This window comes from Corvus moneduloides, chromosome 4, assembly GCF_009650955.1.
Source record: "Corvus moneduloides isolate bCorMon1 chromosome 4, bCorMon1.pri, whole genome shotgun sequence".
NCBI lineage: Eukaryota > Metazoa > Chordata > Aves > Passeriformes > Corvidae > Corvus > Corvus moneduloides.
In genome coordinates, this window is record NC_045479.1 from 44556540 (window position 1) to 44579338 (window position 22799).

At 39.6% G+C, this 22799-nt stretch overlaps 1 protein-coding gene across 5 annotated transcripts in view; it reads right to left on the reverse strand.

Moving 5' to 3' along the window:
- The window catches only part of ANO6 (anoctamin 6), a 70791-nt gene that overhangs the window by 45473 nt on the left and 2519 nt on the right, over positions 1–22799 (reverse strand). The gene's annotated exons all lie outside the window — the stretch shown is intronic.

Genomic DNA, 22799 nt, shown 5'->3' on the forward strand with positions numbered 1-22799 from the left:
AACATCAAGTAGCCGAAGGGAGCAGGCTGCTTCCTGTCTATGCATGGCAGGCAGATGGATCCCATCTGTTATTTTTAGATCCTTAAAGCTGAGACGTATCTTAGTTAAGTCTGTCCTGCACTGAGGAAGGGTCATGGATAACACAGGTACCTAAATGCCAGTGTTGCATGAAAAGGATAGCCTCAGCCTACCAAAAAATACTATAATACTAAAAGAAGATCTCCAAACTCTAAAACAATCTAATCTATAGCACTTTTAGAATAGCTAAACACCCATTAGATACAAAGCCAGGATGAACACAACTGATATGCCTGGGGTTTTTTTTTTTGGTTTAGTTTAGCTTTTATTTGTTTGGGTTTGGGGTTTTTTTTGGCTTAAAAACTTCATTACTAAATGACCAAATTTTCAAGACATTTTAAGAAGCTTTTTTTTTTCACTGATGATGCTCATTTATCCCAGCTGAAGATACATCAAAACAGTTAGAAAAAGAGCACAAGACTACAAATCAATAGAACTCTCTCATGGCCTCTAAGCAGAAAACTCTAGTTTAAATACTCTTTCATATAGTTTGGTCGGGATTAGTTCCGGGTGGTGTTGTCAGTTTCCATATCTCTGCTCTGGTGATAGTATATGCTCCAGGGAGAAGAAGCAAGTCCATTAATCTTTTCTGAAATATTAGAGTCATAACCCAAAGGTTTGAAATAAAAAAAAGCTGAATAATCAAGATCTGTGAGCTCTCAAAACCATTAAGATCTTCAGAAATATTTCCCAGCATTTGAAAAAAAGAGACAAAATGTGGACTAGTGCAGCATTCAAACATCACATGGTGAGACAGTAACAGGAGGACTCAGAAAACACAAGCACCTCTCAGCAGCTACTGAAAAATTGCTGAACATGTGCATCATTATGGTTTAATGGATTCAGCTTAGACTAGGATGAGAAGAGGAAATAGATATTCTCAATGGTAGTGTAATGGACATCTCACTACATTTCCTTCATTCTTTATTCTCTGTCTGGACACAAAGATACCCAGATATGAAGTATTTCTGAAAACCCAGAAGAAGGAATGTTTCTGCCCACATGTAACAGGTAGAGGGTATTAGAAATATAAGCATCTTGCTTTGAAATACAAACATTTACTCTGAAACTCTGTGTGCCATTACACAAAACATGCAGGTGTGGACACAGACATGAAGACTTTCAGCCCCTGAACTGCAGAATCACGAGTTGAAGTGGCCTTTTTGCTAAGTAACCACATCCCCATCATCAGTCCTGTCTAGAAAACCCTTCACATAGAATTGAAGGTGGAAACATGGCATTCACAGGAAGAACTCCAGTTCTGCCAAATCCTGATGGATGTGGGGCTGGTCAGAAATACCCTTGTGAAATTTGTATGTGAGTACAATTTGCTTCTGCATCAGCATCTCTGGCCAGAAAACCTTCCTCCTGATAGAGTGAATATCATGGAAACTTTATAATTGTATCAATATTTAGCATCTTAACACATTTGTACTAGAAATAATGCTCAGTAGAGTCCCTGGGTCATTGTCCCTATGGGAAAACTTATGTAAAAGTGACCTGCCACTCTCACCTCTTACGAGACAATAGCCCAGAACTTGTCTCAATTAATTACAGATTAATGTTCATGTGAGTCCAAAAATACAAGCCTTGACACTACCTGAATGTGTACTTTGATAATATTTGTTCTAACAGTGGTTTTCAAGGGCAGCTGTGCCAGTTTGTGCAGTTTTCATCTGGAAGAGACCATTCTAGTCTCTCAGAAATACAAAAACAGTACCCGCAAAAACTCAGCTTTGCCAGAAAAATTATACCCCCAAAATCACTTAATTTATTTCTCCCACCTCCCTCCAGCATTATGGTAAAGTCAGTTTTAGGTATGGAGGACAACAAAAAATTGCAGCACAGAAGTTTGGTGCTAGACACTACGAAAAACTTCCTAACAGCAAGAACAGTAGAAGAGAGTTCCTGGGAAGGCAGGTGAGGTCATGTGATGTCTTCAACATCCAAGATTATTTAGTACAGACAAATTAAGTACCCTGGAACAATTTAGGCCATGTTGAATCTGGCATCAGCTTTATGAGGCTGGCCTAGCTGAGCTTTTGATGTCCTTCCCCAGACCCAGTTTCCTCTAAGTCTGGTCACAGTGTTCTCATAGTTATGCCTAAAGGCTACTGTGCTGAGATTTTACATTAACATAATAGTTCTGCTTACTTATATCTTCTTCAGAAATGTTATCACTCCTGTTAATATTTGAATCACAGTACATCAAGGCTAGATGTTTGTGTTCTCTCACCCAGCCAAGTAAAGCAAAGAAGGTGCAAAGGAACAAAGAAATCTACTTTGTGCCAGCATACTCTGATTTTAATTGACAGATACATCAAGTTCTGTCTTCAAGCAAGCCAGGCAACATATGCTTTTTTCAGAACATTTAACCTAATTTCTTTCTGTAGTCATAGTTCTGAGTGTCTTCTCAATTACATCAGTTGGTCTTTGATCTAGTCCTCTCAAAAGATGCTGTTGTAAAAATTTTAAGTACTGAAAATGTGCAAACTACTTTACAAGAACATCTTGGTGGTATTTGAGCTGCCAATATACCAGTGGTATTTCCAGCTGCCTGGAGATTGCTCGTCAATGCAGGACACTGAACTGAGCTGTCAGCACCTGACACCTTACCTCAAATATGCCTACACAGAAGTTCTAAGAAGTCTATGTTAATCCCACACTACTTCTTTATAACCTATGTACATCCCATTCTCTTGGCCAGGCCATGGGAGATGAATCCTGCTGTTTATTCTACCAGTGATTTGTTTTATGAATTTTGTCTATGGCTTTTCTTTCTCACAGGTAAGCCAGAATTTCTGACAGGATTGAATAAAGACCCAAAAAATTCCTTGATAGCCAACGCAAAATGTACAGTCTTTTCAATAGTTAATTGATACTGACAGTGAATGGTTTTGTAAGTTCAGTGACTTCTCATTGAATAATTCAAATTTAAAGGCTTTAATGAACATAACTACTATCAATCTCTACCTATTGCTATAGGTGAGAGGCTATGGCCTACTGATAGACATGTAAGCTGCTCTTCCTTTGTCAGAAATCTAAAGAAGAATTTATAAAGAATTAAACCTTTCCTTGGGGTCTGAATAGTGAAATAATGGAAGCTATCCAAAACACACGCAGTGGGGATGAAACAGGTTATTTTGAATCTGTAAATTAAAGAGGACTGAGAACGAAAAAAAAAAATTAATATCCAGGGGTGAAAAAAGATGCTGTCCAAAAAAAACACTGATGACAAGGAAACCACAAAAATGTTGGATAAGCTGATGTTTGAAAGGACCACTGGGCTTGGCTCTGTAACAAGGACATTGTCAAACATGCCTGAAGATGCCAATCTTTTTTTGACAAAGAAATTTTATCTATTTGCTGTTATTGATTTCCTCTCAAATGAAAATAGTCAGAGATGAAAAAGAGCCACAGCACTCTTTGGCCTTGTAAATCACCTGCATTAACCCAAATTAATAGGCACCAACTTATCCAGAGAAGTCAAGAAGATTTTACAAGACTAAACTCATAGTACCTGGTATTTAACAAGCCTGTGAGACATTGCTAAGGACAAGATCTCAGCCCTGGCACTGAACATGGCATCTCATGAGCAACCAAGAATGCAAAGCCAGGAAGTGACATCTGGAATGCCCAGGCCTCGCAGCTTTGCTATGGAGATCACATCACCTCTCACTTTCCTCAAAGTGTTTTGTGAGAGTGCTGACTGTCTTTCACAGAACTTTTAAACAGTCTAAGCCCCAAATCCTCTTCTTAAAGGGAGAAAAATAAGTTAAGAGAACACTGTGCTCTCCTAAGTACAAAATTGATGTGCTCAAGAACATCTGCTCAGCCCCTCAGTGGGACTTGCCTGCATCATGGAGTTCTTCCTCCCCAAAGAGGGCAGTTTACAGGATGGTTACAGAAAATGAGATGTTGCAAAGCCAGACCGCAGAGCTGGGGCACAGCAACTGGTCTGCAGTACCTGGCTGCATGCACAGTGCTGCCCACAGCAGTGCAGGAGGAAAGCAGGGCAGGAATGGGCAGCAGGCACTTACTGAAGGAGAACACTGAGGAGATGATGTTTCAAACCCCCATTCAAGCTTCACTCACAGCCCTGCCCTCACATAGCCATGCCTGAGGCAACAACGTGCACTGCACATTGTGTGAACATTATGTACACAACAAGACACACTCAGGTTGTTTAGGCCTCAGATTGCAAAGAAAATTAGTATAACAAAATACCTCACTGACTGGAAAATATCAGGAAATATTTACATGCAATTTTTATCTGAATTGACACATTTCTTGATACGTTTGACAGCACTGTCACCACATTAAAAAAGGGAAAAGTGATTAGTAAATTCTGTGTGTTCTAATGAAAATCAAAAGAGACTCAAAGAACTGGCTGGAGTGAGATTGTTCCCATCTGCGGGGATAAACAAGATCCAAAGACTGTGGTCTTTGTCCACGTGATAATTTTTCCTGACTAGTTGTGCTCTGGGCTATGGTCTTTTCTCCATGTACATATGAGAGAAGACATGATAAATACAAATTATCAATGGTTTCACCTCATTCCACCAAAATACTATTGGTTTCATTTAGTAGCATTCATTCTGTTAAGTTCTGTGATTAGAATGTGTTTAAATCAGTTTTATTTCATACCTGTAGACCTCATTTGAAGAATACATGCTACTAAACCCGACATTCTTCACTTTCAGAAAAATTATGTATTAGAAGTGAAATTGAATTATTTTTATATCAAACTATGCTTTATAACTTATTATTTATAGTTAATGAGAGATCTACACAGCTGCCTTCCATGTGAAAGTCTTGTTCTCTTCTTAGGGTCACCTGCAGTCTTACAGCACGTGAGAAAAATGGTGACAATTAGTAATGTTAAAATGTAGTAATGCCAAAATGGCTTTCCAGCTGTCAATAAATTACATACCTTGTGTGCTCACACAGTGTAGATCTGCAGATATCATCAACCCCAAAACCTAATCTATGCCACATAATAAGAAAAACATTGATTTTCATTTCAGAGGCCCAAGGAAACCTAATAATGAAGCTGTAGATGCTGCTGGAGCACAAAGGAAATGAAATGGCTGTCTTGGAAGATGATTCTTTCTTGTTTGAAAGACTATTTCCATTAAGTTATCTTCTTTTACAGCTGTGCAAACAAAGGATGGGAACATGTGGAGTGACTTTCAAAAATAAATGCACTTTCACGGCCAACCCTAAACAAGAAAACATTCAGTTGGGAATATAATAGAGGGCATTGCAAATCTGAGTCAGGGTAGTTCACCAAAAATAATAAAGCAAATAGCAGGCAGTTATAAAAACAAGAAATTTGACTTTGTGGAAATGATTCTGCTGATAGCAATACCTAAATATTTAAGAGACACTGAATTGGAATGTTTGGGAGGCTCAGTAATTGTCAAAGGGTTCTTATGTGCTCAGAACTCAAAGTGGGCCAATTGCCCAAAACCTGTGGCAAAAATCCTAAAATATTTCAGTGACACCTGGATTAGCCCCAACCTCAGTTTCAAAAACAAAACGCTGGGCTAATGATGTTTTAGTCACAATTCTGTGATTTCAAAGTAATCTGCTGAAAAGCCAAAGTTGGCTCCTGTTTCTCACTGTTGTAGTCCATGCCAGAGCCAACCTGGCTTCATCTAGTATCCACATCCAACTCCAGCTGACTGTAAATCACTGCAGAAATTCAGTTGCTAATTAGAACATTTGAAATGCTTTTTCTCAAGCTAAACAGTTTACCCACCTTCAGCTGAAATGGCTGTCAGAAAGAAAATTTTGGCTCTCATCTGTCAATAGGCAATTTAAAGACAAACAACCTTTGGTTTAAGAATGTCTACCTGCTATAATTTTAAACAATATTTGGTATGCTTTTTGCTTGTAAACTGATTGTGTGCATGGTAAACACATGGCTTGCTTTGTCAAAGTATAAAGCAATGGAATAAAGTGATTAAGTCAGCAGGCTTCAGACTGATAATCTTTTCAGGCATTAATTTCAGGTTGGAGTATGGGCTTGAATAATTTTCTCTTCTCCACACATGTCTTTTTATAATCTAGTAAGTAACTTAAATATATTAAAATGATGCAACAAACAAGCCTTCTTAAATTTTTCAATTAAGGGCTGCTTTGGCTTAATTATTTATGGATTCAGGTAGAAAACTACTGTAGTGCTGACTGTCAAATGAGCCTACTTCATGATTGATTCTGTCCGACTCCTACAAACTGAGGCATACATACATGCATATATATTTAATTTCTTTCATTTTTAACAATAATTAAAACATTGTCATTCCTGCTGTCAAAAATGCAAGTTCTTAGTTTCTAGAGTTAAGAAAAATAATGACCTCCATCACATTAAGAACATAAGACATAAGGGATCAGCTGGGTCACCGAATCCAGCACAAGCTTACAGACAACTTTGATTTTTAGCTTTGTTAGAAAGTTCTGAGAGAAAAATTTCTTTACTTGGAATAATCTGTTTCAGTCTTCAAAAGGGATCAAAAAGAACAGGCTGCATTTTTTTCCTGTAGCAGCAAATAAAATCCAGGTGGAAAAAGATGAGATACACTAATTTTAAGAACCCAAAGGGCTTTAGGACAGATTTGCAGAACATACTATGTATATAAAGTTACAGATAAATTCTTGCTGATGTACTCAAAAGTGTCCAAGCAGATTGAGAGTTTTTATGCCTAATTATATTAAACACAGCATGTCCCTCAGTGACCAGAATGAATCAATCAATTTCATTAATCGATACATCAATTTCTTTACTTTAGTTAATGTGTCCCTTGCTTAATAAATTATTTGAAAAGCAAAATGTTTCATAAATGACTTTTTTTTTAAAGTATACAGCATGTTTAAGACAACTAATAAACATGTTTTCCTCTATGGTTTATTAACTCTACTTTCCAACAAGATGCATCTATATACAAGTTCAGAGTAAATAGGAATTATCTAGTAGATTAGAAAGAAATTGTTCAACAACAAATTAAAAATCAAAGTAAGTGTGCATTGAGCTATATACTTGTTGAAATTAATGTGTATCTATGGAACTAAAGAAGACATGTAGAGCCCTAAAACAGGATTTGGGAGTAACCAAAACATTCAGTTCCAGAAGTGCAAACTGAAATAATGACTTTGTAACTGCTGGCTAACAGGCGTTTCCTGCCTTGCTGTCAGACACTGTGGGTAATTCCCTTGGGGTTGCCAGGGTCCAGACTGGGTATAGCCCCTGTGGTGCCCTCAGAAATGTCATTATGCAGTAGAACATGGGGGGTTTAGTCTCTTAGCTGCTTTACCAATCAACAAGAAAAACTTATTTCTCTTAGAAAGCCTTGAAAATAAAAATTCAGGTTACTACCTATTACAACCCGTAAATTAAATCAGTAATTGCAATCACTCCTCTTTGGTTAATACAGCTCTTACAGAAACTGGCTTTCAAGGTTCTTTTGAAAAAGAGAAATTTATAGACAAATGTGGCCAGTAAGCAGATCAATAAGACTTCAAACTCAAACTCATGAACACTGAAATAGTCCTGGTTCAACACAGTTTGTCATTGCAGATCCTCATTTGAAAGACACAAAGGAAAGGACTGGATCCTGGTTTTTCTGTTTCAGAATTTTTTGTGACTACAAAAAAGGTAAAAGGTACACAATACCACTTGATCTAGCACAAGAGACACCGCCAGATTTTCAGGCAAAGGAAATAATTTTTCAGTATAAACCCTAAACTGTTATTCTTTTTCTTCAGGACGCTACCTTCTTTTGTATACAGGATGGGGCTGCAATGATGATGACTCCAGGTTTGACTAAGTAAAACTTGTCTGTCTAGAGTTTTAACTTATTTTTGCAAATACAGATAGCATATAGGTGGAGAGATTGAAAGGAAGAAAGATTATCTATTTGTCAAAGAATTTGCATACAGTCTTGGAGAAGTGGCCAGTGTCCCAGCTTCAGGATCTAATACACATGGCACTGAGCAAGCTGCTCGAACAAGGTTTGGCCCAGCTTTTCCCAGCACAGTTTTCAAGCTAACTGCCCAGGTTGCTACTGCCAGGGAGCTCAGCACTTCTACAGCACAGCTGGGCATTTGTCACTAAGAGAGACGGTTTATAAGAGCATGTAGTGACAAGACAAGGGGGAATGGCTTCACACTGAAAAGGAATATGTTTAGAATACATATTAGAAAAAATCCTCTACTGTGAAGGTGGTGAGGCACTGGAACAGGTTCCCCAGAGAAGTTGTGGATGTCCCATCCCTGGTTGCATTCGAGAGCAAGCTGGATGGAACTCTGAGCAACCTGGTCCAGTGGAAGATGTCCCTGCCCATGCCAGAAGGGTTGGAACAAGATGAACTTTAAGGTTCCTTCCAACCCAAACTGTTCTACGATGATTCTATGATGAAGTATGGTGTGGTATTTGTAATAGCAAAATTGGGAAATGCTCTTATTTCTGAAAAATGTGTCCCAAAGCTTTTGTCATTGGTGAGCATTTTTAGACAACTTTGAAAGAAAAGCAGGGAGTTTATCAGCAATAAACCCAGAATGGGATTAAGACCTCACTGTACAAAAGTGGTTGAAAATGAATTATTTTCTTCTGGCCCTGCAGAAGATGCATTCTAGGGATGCCTGCCAGTGCAATCTAGATCTCCCTGTTCAGCATCTTGTGTTTGTACAACCCTTGCAGAAGCATTTTACCTTCCCCACATCTTAGTAATCACTTCAGCAGCCTGCATTCCTATGAAAAGGGCCTGGGTTCCTAAAAATGCATGTCTCCTTAAAAACAGGACTTAGGCAACATGACACTCACATCCCTGTTGGATATAGTGTTCAAATGCGGTAAAAACACCATAGAAACACAGGACAAAAGGAATGAAAATGTTCTGTGCAATGCTTGGATAATTTGAGTTAAACAGGATTTGGAGCCATGCTCTTAATGAGGAAGATAAAAAGAAATCTGGAATTCCTACCAGTTTACTGAAGGAGGCAGTGGACTTAGGAGCAAAAAAAGAACAATGATTGTGTACATAAAAACTGAAACTTGCATTTAAACAAATGGCAGGAAAATGGAAGTTGCCTGGGCAATACTAATGCTGACACTGCCTAACTTCTAAGTGCTCTACTTTGCAACCTTAATGTTAACATTTTTTAGTCATAATATATTATTAGCTGCAACCAGTTAGGGATTCTATGGCTCCTGCTGCTAACCGGTAAAATTTGCATTTAAATATGGAGAAAGATTACTGCTGGCTATACTGTATTATTTAATTATATAGTCAGTTTAGAAATGAAATTATATCTGAAGCATTTGAGTGATTCCCTCGAGCAGAAATGATGTAACAATTATTACTGCAATTGGCATGAGGAAACTTTGCTGAAAGTCTAGAATTTCACCTAATCAGGAAATTTGATTAGTGGTCCATATGTAGCAGCACTCTGTGCTGCTGCAGAGTAATCTCAAAATGCACTGCAAGAAAAGTAATCATAGTAACTGTGGACATTTTTTCTCATGGATCAAATTTATTAAGTTTTAAAGGTCAGTTCAGAATAACATAATTAGTGTAAATTCAGTACCATGATGGAAAAAACCACAACCAACCAGTGTGGTTGTTTTAGCTTATTACAATCACTGTGAATACAAATCCTGGCTTCTGCTGAAAATTCAACTCATGATGCCCAGCAACTATAGCTGGGCAAGGTCTGACAGCTTCATGCCAGACAGCCGTGGCTTTGAAGACACAGAGGTTTCTAAACCACTTTCTGGGAAAAGAGGCATTTAACAAGAAGGATGCACGTGTGCACGCAGCTTTCTAGTAAGAGTCATGTGGGCAGGCTGATAGAAAATAAGAATACACTTCCTCTGCCTGGCATTGAAAAGTCCATTCTTCAACTAAAGTTAAAAAATAAATACATAAGAAAATACAAACTCAACAAATTTATACACAAATACATTTGGAAAACATGAAGGCACTAAAAACAAACTCCAGAGAGAACACAAAAATCTTTCCCTGGACTTTGAGAACATGGAAGTGGAAGGATGTAAGATTGCAACACCCATTACAGTCCTCTAACAAGACTGTGGTGATGGGAAAAAATAAAGTAGATTCCTCTGGAGAGAGAATGACATGCTGAAGGTTCTGGTCATTCAGTTACTGGTAAAGAGCCCCCACCTTTAAGTGACTGTGAATGCAGAGATCAGGCACTGCACATTTACCAGACCAAGCCTTGAATTTAGGCAGGGTTCACAACGCTGTTAGCTTTCCAAGGTAATGCCACCATCAAGCCACGCCTCTGGCTGCAATCAGCCTCTTGCTGGGATGGGTGCTCTGTCATCTGGCTTGTAAGCCCAGCTGGTGACTTGTCTTTTCTGTCAGATGGGGAGTGAAACGCACTACTGCCTTGTGGTCATTCAGCTGCAGGGCTTAGCACTGCTAGGTTCCTGGCTTTCGTCCTTGGGCAGAATGCCTGCTTCCAGTCCCCAACTTTATGTTACAGGGGAGTCAGTGGCCAACAGCTTGCCTTCCGTGCAGGTTCTTACTGTGCCTTTTCACCAGTGAGTGAACACTAAGCCTGTTCACTAGCTTTACACAAGGTCAGTGGTCCACCTAGCCCAGCCTCCTGGCCCTGAGAGAATCCAGTGGTGCCTTGGGTCAAAACCACCATTCGGTGTTCCGAAGTGTAAGATGTGGGCACAGAGGCAGGGAAGCTCCCACAATATGATCAGACAGAAGCAGTATATATTTTTTTAGATCATCTTAAATGCTTTTGAGCCTGCAACTGCTTCTTATACTTCTTAGCTCTGGGATGAGTGAGGAGCAAGTTTTTAATCACCTCCTTTCCATGAGGTGGCACATTAGAAATATTCTCAGATGTATTACACAGTACTACAAGCTCTGAGGCAGATGCCAAAGATATCTGAGAAAATGTACGAACAGTCCTGCCCATGAGACAGAGAGAGCTTTTTGATTGCTTGACGTGCAGCAATTTTAATAAAGTAGCAGGTATCTACCTTAAGATTTGTGCTTATAAGAAACCTATACAGAAGGATTATTCCCTGGGTAGAGTCATACTTCAGATTTCAGAATGGTCACCGACCACCATTGTGAACAGGTCTTTCAGAGTAAGAACAGCAGGGCAGCTTTAGACCCAGCAAAGTGAGCACATGACAGTCTGGCATAAAGTGCCATTTCTAGATTTCTCTAGCAATTGTTGCCCCTTCATAGAAGATTAGCCATCCCAGATTGAGTAAATTCTCTCTAAGAACTTATCAGGAAAGAATACCCATGAATCTAAAAGTACAAGTTTCCTTTTGCTTGGCACAGGGAATAAAAATATGGGAAATTGGTATTTTGATAGTGTATCTCAGGAGGGAGCTAACAGAACTCAGGACTATATTCTAACGATGCTGATGAAAAATGACTAGCATTGAATCTTAGATACCATTCAGCTATAAGAAAACCAAGCAGCAAGAATAATAAGGAGGAAAAAGCCAAACCCTTGTTTTCCTGCTATCTCACCTATACCTCAGTGTAATTCCAAGAAATCTTAAAAGAAGCCCCCAGAAGAAGAAATGAAAGCTTTGTTCTGGAAAGCATGGAAAGACATTTTTCTTTGGTGTCTATAAAGAATCCTGCTAAACTGTTTTACGATGTTATGAACATACCAGATGGCAGTAACACAGGAACAACCACAGGGTTTGCTCATTTTGTACAACATTATAGATCTCCAGGAGAGTACAACCAGTGCTGAGAGACCCAGCGACAGCCCTCTTCACAAGTTCATTCTCACCGAGTTTCTAATCCATTTCTTCAAAACTGTGGAAGTGAGAAAATATAAAATATCAGTTTTCCAATGAAATAAAACCAAAACCCAACCAGCAGCCTTTAGAGAGTTGTTATTCATTTAAGCTGAGATAAGAATGCTTACGCATCTCATTATAACAGTAGGAAAAATGCAGTGTGATGGGCTGTTAGGAGGTTAGTCATTATTCCTTGATAACAGTATGCTGAGATTTGTTCTGTTTTTGAAGAGGAGACCACAGGAGCTTTACTGCAGATTCCAATGTTTGCATCAAAGGTAAGAAAAATGACCTTTTGAAATGTGTGGATCCAGCTCCTAGAGTGTAAGACTAGAAGGTACCAGCAAGGTCATCCAGTCTGATCTCTGAACACACACTAGAGGATTTTACCTCCAGATTTTCATTTAGTTTAGTATCTGCAAACTGGAGCAATACAGAAACATGAAATCACTGAATGACTCCTCTATCCCTGCTTGCTCCAGCTTGGCACTTTGGCTGTGCAGTCTGGACCCGAAGAGCATCCTATGCCACTTGTGAGTGACATTTCTCTTCTGCACGAGCCAGATCTGTTCATATGGACTTAAACTTGGCGTTCTGAACACCAAGAGAATGACTGGCCCTAAAGATGACACAAGAAAAAGGCGAAAATAGTGACTGATATGGAAAAGAACTGGAAGACTCATCATGAAAGCAAACAGGATTTCTCTGATGTTTATTTTTGCATGCAAGGTGTTCCTAAGGAACATCCTAATGAGACAAATGGTTAATGGGTTTGTTCAGTGAACTGCACACAGTGAGAGATGCAGAAGCTCTTCTGATGGACACATTTGATCTTAGAGCACAGGATAAACATCTATCCCCAATGCATTTAATTAAACTCTCCTCCATTCCGAGGCAACAAAAATAAAGACAAGGATACACCAAACCACAGCTGATAAATGGAGTATTATTATTTATGCTTTCATCATGAATAACTCTGGAAAGTAAACAACTGAGAAAAAAACCCCACACTGGAAAACACCTACTGAACAGCTAGTACCCCCAGCCTCTGGGGACTAAGATTGCAACATTTACATACTTAAATAAATTCATGGATGCTGCTGGATCCACTAATCTCAAGAGGATCATTCTCATGTTTGTGTTCTCATGTTTGGCTTGTAATCCTTCCCTACATGGACTGGAACATAGAAAGGAGCAGCAGCCTGCTACCTCAGAAGTTTATGCTGTTGTGTGAGAACTATAGGAGCAGGCTGCAGGTAATCCTGTAAAAATCAGTATTCCTACCACAGCCTGAGACAAGTATGTGAAATGGTGGCAATGTAATAGCAATCAGAAGCTTGAGCCCAAACTCCATAAAATACCATTGGTTTTATGTTTTCTTTCCCTGAGTAATTTCAGAGGAGTTAGTGAGATCTGATCTAAATCACCTCTGTTAAAAGACAGTATTGCTGATATTTTAAGAAGTAGAAAGGATGAAACCAAGAAGCGGCACAAGCTGTTTATTATTTTTGTGTGAACACTCTCCCTCCCCTGCCTAGGTCTCACACACGCCCAGAACCTGGCCTGATAAACATGCATATACTCTGAAGGCTGACTTGCTGTAGGACTGCGACAGAACGCCTTGGAGGGGACTGTAGACTTTGGTCGAAAGTCTGATAAGCTGCTTTTATACCACTGCCAGTGTTGAAGGTCCCTGAGGGCCTTCTTGAATCAGGTGTTTTCTTCATTGCTTAAAATAATGTGATTTATTTTTGTTTGTTTGTTTTTTTGTCCCAGATCAACTAACACAAATCAGCTGTCCTTAGGCAGGAAATATAAAGAAGACAAGCCACTTCTGCTTTTGTCATGAGACAGATTTGCCAAGATCAACCTCAAGCATACTGTCAAAATTACTACTCCTTTACAGAGGGAACGAGCACACCCTGCCTTCCGTGTGTTTTACAGGAGGGCAGCCCATGCACAGCAGCTGCCCCAAGCTCCAAACACAGGTTTTTCAGCAGCCAAGCTGATCCCTTGGTGTTCCTCACCAATGCCAAGTCTCCAGGCAGCAGCTATGGAGCCTTTTCATTGGGAGCTGACATGATTAACCCAATCATAATTGCAGATAGCTGTTTGGTCAGACTTCAGTGCCTATGGATCAATGAGCTATCTAATTAGAAATCTTGAGATATATTTATAAAATTCTACCCACTGCTATTAAATTTACATGTCTCAAAGGAGATACATTTGAATTTCTGTAATGAGATTCTCAGCATGTTTGCTTTAAAGTATTTCCTATACTCAGCTGTTATACAGTGTGTTTACAGGAGGGTCCCAAAAAGATACTTTTAATTACTTTAAGAATAGTGAAAATATTAAGTTTAAAGTTAAAACCTAGAGGCATTTTTTAACTTGTGTGTAGGTGCAAAGACTCCTGCCTGCAAGCATTCTTGGTGTTGGACCCAGAGTTTAGAAACAAACTGTACTTTTGTTTCCTAATCAGGAAATACTTTGTAGTTTTAGTAATTGAAGGACTCTTCAGATTTTACTGTGGTGACCAGGGGCAGGACCCAAGGAAATGGCTTGAACCTGTATCGGGGAGGATTAGGCTGGGTATTATAAAAAGATTCTTCACCCAGAGGGTGTCTGGGCACTGGAATAGCCTCTCCAGGGAAGTGGTCGCAGCACCAGCCTGACAGAGTCCATTTCAACAATGCTCTCAGGCTCATGGTGTGATTCTTGGGGCTGTCCTGTGCAGGGCTAAGAGCTGGACTCAATAATCCTTGTGGATCCCTTCCAAATCAGCTCATTCTGTGACTCTGTGATAAAAGAACTTTGCTTTTCTTGCAAACTCCAATAAACTTACAAAAACATCTGGAGCTCTACTTGTCTGGACTGCATTGCCCTTGAAGCTTTTTCTCTCCTCACTTGGTCATTGGCAAAGAACAAGTCAAAAAATATAATCCAGCATTGACTCTTCTATTCTTCAGGTTATGTTTTTTTTAATTTATTACATGTTTAAGTTTTACCAAGTATTGTAGGAACTATTGCTGGGTTGTGTGTTAAGCACTACCACCAGTTTATAGATCAAATTTTGCTATAGTGCAAAATTCCTTCTTGCATTTTATAGACAGCAGAATAATTAAATGAATTTAATTATTTTTCCTAGAATAAATCAACATATACGGAGATGATGGAAGATTTAATAGAGATATTCCCTCCATTTGGGACTAATTCTGCTTTATCTACATTATTTACAAAAATAATGCTATTCCCACTCTAGTCAAAGGGACTGCTCACAAGGGTAAAGTGTGCCTTGCTTGACCTCATCTTTGTTCATTAATGCCTATAAAAACTCCATTAGACTACTTACAGAAAAAACACACAGAAAAAGAACACCAATAATCTTACTAATATTGCACACAAACTAATAAAACTCTCTGGCACTGCTAGAGCCCTCTGGATTATCATCTCAGCCTTCTTATTATCTCTAACAGCAGTGCCAAACCTACAGCAGTGGAATTTTTTTTTTGCAAATAACTAATGGTATAAAGATAGTATTTTTTTTTTCCTGCTGGATAAATTACCAATGAACACATTGTAATTTTTACTATATATTAAAAGTATGCATGAAAATGCCACAGATGAATTATTTCAATTCACTGCACCCATAGCTATATTATGTTAGTCCCTTCTGTAGTTTATTTTCCTGATTAACTCAACTGGAAGTATCTTTATGCCACTGCTTAATGAGTTCCTGACCAGATAGGCGAATAGACTCAGAGAATCACAGAATCATAGAATGGCCTGGGTTGGAAGGTACCTTAAAGATCATCTAGTTCCCAACCCCCCTGCCATGGACAGGGACATCTTCCACTAGACAGGTTGCTCAAAGTTCCATCCAGCCTGATCTTGTACACTCCCAGGGATGTGGCATCCACAGCCTCTCTGGGGAACTTGTTCCAGTGCCTGACCACCCTCACAGTAAACAACTGCTTCTTAACAGCTGCACTGGCCAGCCCTCCCTTTGTGAATACTGTCAAGAGTTCATCCTCTTTCACTTTTAATTACTTTCTTTCTTAGACTGTACACAGAACTCAACATGTTTTGCCTTCACTTCCATTTCCTTAACTTTTCATTTCTTCAACACTTCTTATTTTATGAGAGCCTTCAGTGAAGACCCAGGTTTGTGCTACATGAGTCTCTCCACCGATCTAAACTCAAGTCTGGTGCTTATCTCAGGCTTTCTCGCATGACAGTAACAGACCACAGCTTCTTCACAGCCTGTTTGGTCATGGCTCTTAACTCCTCCACTGTGTTAGCATACCCTTGGATTACTAATACCAGTTCCCAGCATCTTTAGCAGGGTTGCTATACCACCAGTATTTTATAATCACTTCTCATACTTTCCAGCCTGATCTGCAATCCAGATGACATTTTTTAGTTACTATTCCTCCCACAAAGGAAGGAAGGAATCCACAATATTTCACCCACTGAAAAGTCACTAATCTCATCCCCTTCTCTTGACACAAGCCCATTACCATCACCACACCACCACGAGGTGCAGGGCATCTCAGCACAAGCTCTTCTTGCTCCCACTCTTCCTAGACAGTGAAGATTCCTTATCTGACTGTAAATTCCCAAAATAGTAATGGTTGAGGGACAGGTCACAGGTCTCTGCTGCAACCGTGGAAAAAGAACTAAGATCTTTCAGTCTGAAGAGAAGGCTCTGGGGAAACCTTATTGTGTCATTTTGGTACTAACTGGGGGCCTATAAGAAAGATGGGGACAGGTTTTTTAGTAGCTCCTTTAGAGAGGGGTGATGGTTTTAGGCTAAAGACAGTAGACTCAGGCAACATAAAAGGAACAAGTTTTTAAAAACGAGGTTGGTGACACACTGGAACAGGTTGCCCAGAGAGGTGGTCGATGCTCCATCTGTAGAAACATTAAAGGTCAGACTGCATGGGGCCCTGAGCAACCTGTTCTAGTTGAAAATGGGGCTCATGACAGGGGGCTTGGACTAGATGAGCCTTAAAGGTCCTTCCAACCTAAACCATTCTGTGATTCTGTGATCTTCCTCCACCCATGCTAGAAGCCTACAGGACAGACACACACCATGGGCACTCAAGTTTTCCAGATGTTTAGCCTGCTGCATCAGCTGGTCTCAAACAACACTGAACACAAAAGAGGTAGTAGCTGTTTCCTGCAGCAGAACACTGCTGTGCAGCTCATTCTGATTACTGTACTGTAAGCAGTCTCCTATGCAAATATTTAATGTCCCATGATAAATCATATCTAAAAAATGCTGGAGAACCTGACTAACCAGATTAATGGGGCCAGAGGAAATCCATCTACAAAAAAATGAAAGGAAGGGAAACAGTAAAAGCAAAGCAAAATCTGCTGTTGGTGGCAGTTCTTACAAAACTTTAATTTTCAGTTGTGTCTAAATAATATTGATGAATAGTGGTTTAGATGGAAATTATTTAATGTAAAAACTAAACTGAAGGACCTTTATACAGTATTTTGAAACTAAGCTGCTGTTTCCACCATGAGTCACAAAAACAATTAAAAGAATGTTTATGGTCCAGCAGACTTGTAACTACACTTCTTAAAGTTCAGTTTGCATTTTAATATATTTTATTAATTTTCCAATTTGAATCTGGCTCTCATGAAGGATGCTTCAGGAGCTCACTTCTCAAGTCCATGCAGGGAACTATCCCTATGTCTACTGCTGTTACCAAATGCTTGAGAATGGGGTAGGTAAGAAGAGAATAATTCCATTGAATCAAGCAAAAATAAATTTCAGATGTCTGTATACTCCCTTGGGATGCAATCAAGACACTTCTGTCACAAAGCCTTCAGAGACGTAGGATGCGTGAGTAAATTGTGAGGGGTGGAAAAGACAAAAGATCTATGCTCAGATATTTGCATTCTTGGACTGACTACCATACACAGTCTATTTGGTGACAGTGTGTATGACTGCCAGCTTTCATTTAGCACAGACACCAGCAATAAGAAGACAAAGTGTACAGTGTCCTTCTCTGCAGCTTTGCATAGAATACCACACTGACACTGAGACTCCCCAGTGAAAGATAAGGCCAGAATGCCAAGAAGACTTAGGCTGCTGCTGTGAGGTGGTTGTGGGTGGGAATATTCTTTTGGTAGCCAAACCAATTTGTACTGCCTCACATGTTTGAGACATTACAGCCTCCAGTTTTCATTTCAACTTCCAGATCCATCAGACTTGAACCATAACACCAGATGGTAGCAGTGTCCGAGTGGTCTCTTCTCACAGCCAGTGCAGCAGATGAACACACCCTCTTCAGAGGTAAGACTGTTCCACCTATACTCACACTCAGCCTGAGTTTGAATTGAAAACCTCTAAAAATTGCAAGTGATATTAGGCCCATCCCCTAGTGAATAATTCTTAAATTTCATATTAAAAATATATATCAAATATCAGTTTAATAATATATATTCTCTACAGCAATATTTCAGACTGTTAGAAAGAACCATGCCAAAAATATGAACTGTAGCACTACTGACAGTCCACTAAAAACAATCTGATTTTTTCTATTCATCAGGATACAGAGCTCAGCACTTGCATAATATTTTTCTCCTCACCTTTGTTTCTTCAATATAAGAACAGCACACAAACCAACCCATGGCACCTACGTCAGTGCTGACCTCCTTGATATTCACACTCTGTTAAGTGTATAATTTTGTTAAACACGTAACTACAGCAGTTCCATATGCTAAAGGCCTGAAGCACCTTTTCTAAAGGTTTTCTCATGTCAAGCACATGATATTTAGTTTTATTATTTGTGCATTATGTAAAAAGCGCAGCAATCAGTAACCCCTTTTCTTGGCTACCCCAGTTAATCCCAAACTTAGGCTAATGCTACTTTATTTGACTTTTTAAGGGGGTACCAGACTATTTAATTCATGCCATGTAAAACAAAAGCACACTTCTGTTTGTTTCTTTCTTTTTAATCACAGCAGAAACCACCCATTTTAGTATCGGATTCCGCTTGGGGTTTGCCACATGCCTAGTGGCAAACTAGACTTTAAGTGCACAGCATGCAACCCATCATTTCCTAGGAATTGGCAGGTACGAGGAAACACTAGGATGAGGTGATTTGAATGACAACAACTTTATTGAATGACATAAAGATGATAACTTTATGGACAACACTAAGCTGGGAGGAGTGGCTGACACCCCAGAGTGCTGTGCAGCCCTGCAGAAGGATCTCAACAGGTTGGACAGATGGACAAAGAAAAACTGTCTGAAATTCAGCAAAGGCAAATGCAAGGTCCTGCACATGGGGAAGAATAACCCCTGCACCAGCAGAGGCTCAGGGCTGACCTGCTGGGAAGCAGCTCTGTGGAGAAGGACCTGGGGGTCCTGGTAGGACAGCAAGCTGTCCATGAGCCAGCAGTGTGACCTTGTGTCCAAGGAGGCCAATGGTGTCTTGGAGTGCAATTAGTAAGAACATTGCCAAGAGGTCAAGGGAGGTGGTCCTGCCCCTCAGCCCCGGTGAGGCCACATCTGGAATGCTGTGCCCAGGTCTGGGCTCCTCAGCACAAGAGAGACGTGGAGCTCCTGGAGTGGGTCCCACAGAGGGTGACAAAGACAATCAGGGGAATGGACCATCTCTCCTACAAAGACAGATTGAGGGACCTGGGCCTGCTCAGCCTCAAGAAGAGATGACTGAAAAAGGACCTCACCAATGTCTACGAGTATCTGAAGGGAAGGTGTCAGAAGGATGAAGCCAGGCTCTTCTTGGTGGTTCCAAGCAATGGGACAAGAGGCAATGGGCAGAAACTGATGCACAGGGAGTTCCACCTGAACATGAGGAAGAACTTCTTTACTGTGCAGGTGACCATGCACTGAAACAGATTACTCTGAGAGGTTGTGGAGTTTCCCTCACTGGAGATATTCAAGAACTGTCTGGGTGCGGTCCTGTGCAACGTGTTCTAGGATGACACTACTTGAGCAGGGAGGTTGGATCAATGGCTAACTGTAGTCCCTTCCAATCTTACCCATTCTATGATTTTGAGAATTTCCCAGGTATATAGTAACAGATCTTATTAATAATGCTTCTCTAATTACTCTTGAAAGGTCCTTTTGTGTGGAAGCGCAACATCTGTTATAGCATGTGTACATCTTCCACATCTCTGGTCTCTTCAAAAATTCAAGCTCTCTATCTGCACTTTGATATACTGCATAAAGCAGAAATCAACTGATATTAAGACAGCTTTTTGTGAGCTTTTGATTGCATTACTTTCAGTAACTGTAACACTACAGACCCATTGGAGTTCTATACCAAGTAACAAAACTCTGGCTTTTTCCTACATATTGATTTTAACGAGTTTTCTTTTTTACAAATGATAATGCTTGAAAAGTCATTTTAAAAAATCTTAAGTTGTTGAGTATAAAAGTGTAGAGTATTTTTCCTCTTAAAGGAACTTCTGGCTTGTTTAAATAGAGTAAAAATTTCAGGGAGTGACTTGTGATAAATATCCACCATAAAATTTATTACTTAATAACCAGGAAAAGAAACAAAACTATTACTATTAAAGTTGTGCAAATGGCACAAGCTGATACAGTGGCAGATAAGTCCTCCTACACTTTGCAGACTTACCTGTAAAATTCACTCATATGTTCAGTACCGCTAAATTAAAAATACAGGAACAAAGTATGCTTTCACTTTGATAGGAAGTTTCAAAACAGGAAGTTTTTCATGGAGAACTGGGAATTCAGGTATGGTAAAAACCTTTAAAAATAGATTAAAATCAGGTACATTTGTGAGGGTTGTAAGTGTCCCAAATTCTTGCCCGATTCTCTGCTCTCCTCCAGAATTTATGAATTATAAATTGCTGCAAACTGGTAATTATATTGTAATTAAATATTTATATCCTTACCCTTTGGTTTTAGGAGTTTTGCAGAAAAATCATTAAATTAGCATTAAAAAGTGAGTGGTACCAGCAGTGTACTTTCAAATGGAACCATACTTCATTGATGTCACTGTGTGGCTTGGATTGTGCACTCATCTGTGGCCAGGATTCTGCGAAAGTGAAGTGGCAGAAATTCAGGAGGTAAAATTACTGAAGTATGAAGAGACGAAGAAATGTAGGTAAACCATCAGTGTAACAGATATAAGAGAAAGGACATGAAGGCATGAGAAGTAGTTTAGATATTGACCAGTGTAACAGACCAGTGTTTTCTGGACCTGTGCAAGTCCTAGCTCACCAGGAAGAGTCTCTCACTGCCCCAATAGTAACTCAGAATAAATGAGACCCTGCATCTGCATTCCTGCTTGTTCCTGCAGGAACATACACACACGAGATGTACCTGAACGAGAACGGTGTCACAAACAGAACACAGGCAGCAGAAATTCTTGATTCTCAGCTCATCAGACAGCTCATTGCCATTTTCAGGAGAGTGGGAAATCGCAACGTGCCCCAATCATTTTTAGGCTGATTGCAAGTCTGAGAAGCTAAAGAGAAGAAATCCAGGTGCAAAAAGAGAAGACTGGAGCAGTTTTACTCACTACTGTAGGTAGACTGAAAAGGAAGAAAGTGTCCTTTCAGAAACAGAACTACTTTTTTTGAAAAAATCTGCTTATAAAGACTTGCATGTTAAAAAATTATGAGATCTGGCCCCTGCACTTACTGCCCCTTTCCAGAGGTGGGGATTGTATTTCATAAATTGCAGGACAAAGCCACACTTCTCAAAAAAAGAATTCAACTGTTCAGGCTTTCCATTGCCATTAGAAGACTTTTGTAGAGAATTCCCCATTTCATGCATCATGAAGGCAAACTGGAATAATTTGGAGGACACTGTTAGTATGGTATATTTTCATATTGGAGTACAGTATATGATATCAGTAATATTTGTAGGGTGATACAAGAAGCATCAAGTTATTGAAGCTATTGAATAGGAAAAAATAAAAACTCTAGGCAGGCAGCATGACTAAATGCAGTACATTCCATGAGGAAACAAGCAGAGAACAGAACAGTGAGCAAAAGTAATGAGGTGAAGAATAGCTATGGCTAGTCTACACAATTTGGATTACAACATTACCCCTTAGGGCAGAGTTCCAGTCGTACAGTGGGCTGAACAACACTGGTTATTTTAGGCTGTGACTCCACAATTAATGTTGCTTGAATAAACCAGTACTGTTGTACATTTTATTGTAGATGCTAACAATGTGTCCTGAACAACAGCATGAAAGTCTTTTCAGAAAGAAGAGCTGGAATTCTCCCTGAATCCTCCTCAGCATATCTACATTGCGTGAGAAGAGAAAGTCTGACATGTGAACATTCTTTTCTTGGTCATCTATAAAGCATGGTCTGGTCATTATTGCAGCAGGGTCAAAAGGTGGGAAGGTGTACACTCAAGGCTCAAAGAACAACTAGGATATACTAGGACATTTGAGTAAAACCAAGACCACAAAGAGTAAGCAAGTTGCTAACATACTCCTATGAAGACAAAAGTATTTCTTGTGGGATATTTAGTCAGGATGGATGCCTCTGGATATTGTCTGCATAAGTTAATTTTTCTGGAAAGTAAATATTCTGTAAATCCTCAAACACAAGCAAACCAATTTCAATATGGTGTTATGTTTGCACCAGGAAAAGAAAAACTTCATGATTTATGGAAAAAAAAAGGATGCCACTGATGTAACAATCCTCTTGAAAACAGCCTGACTCCAAATGAAAAAGTTTCCCATCTTGTCTAAGTATCAGAAAGAAAACATTTCAACTTATCAAGAAGTCTAACCTTAGGACAAGGCTTTCTTCCCCAAACATAATTCTGACCCGAACAATTCATTTCAAAGCTCTGTAGAACAGGCAAAGCAGCTCTGGTACCTCCCTGAGGACTAGGACTTTTGAGTACAGCTCTTTCTCTGGACGCCTGCCTAAT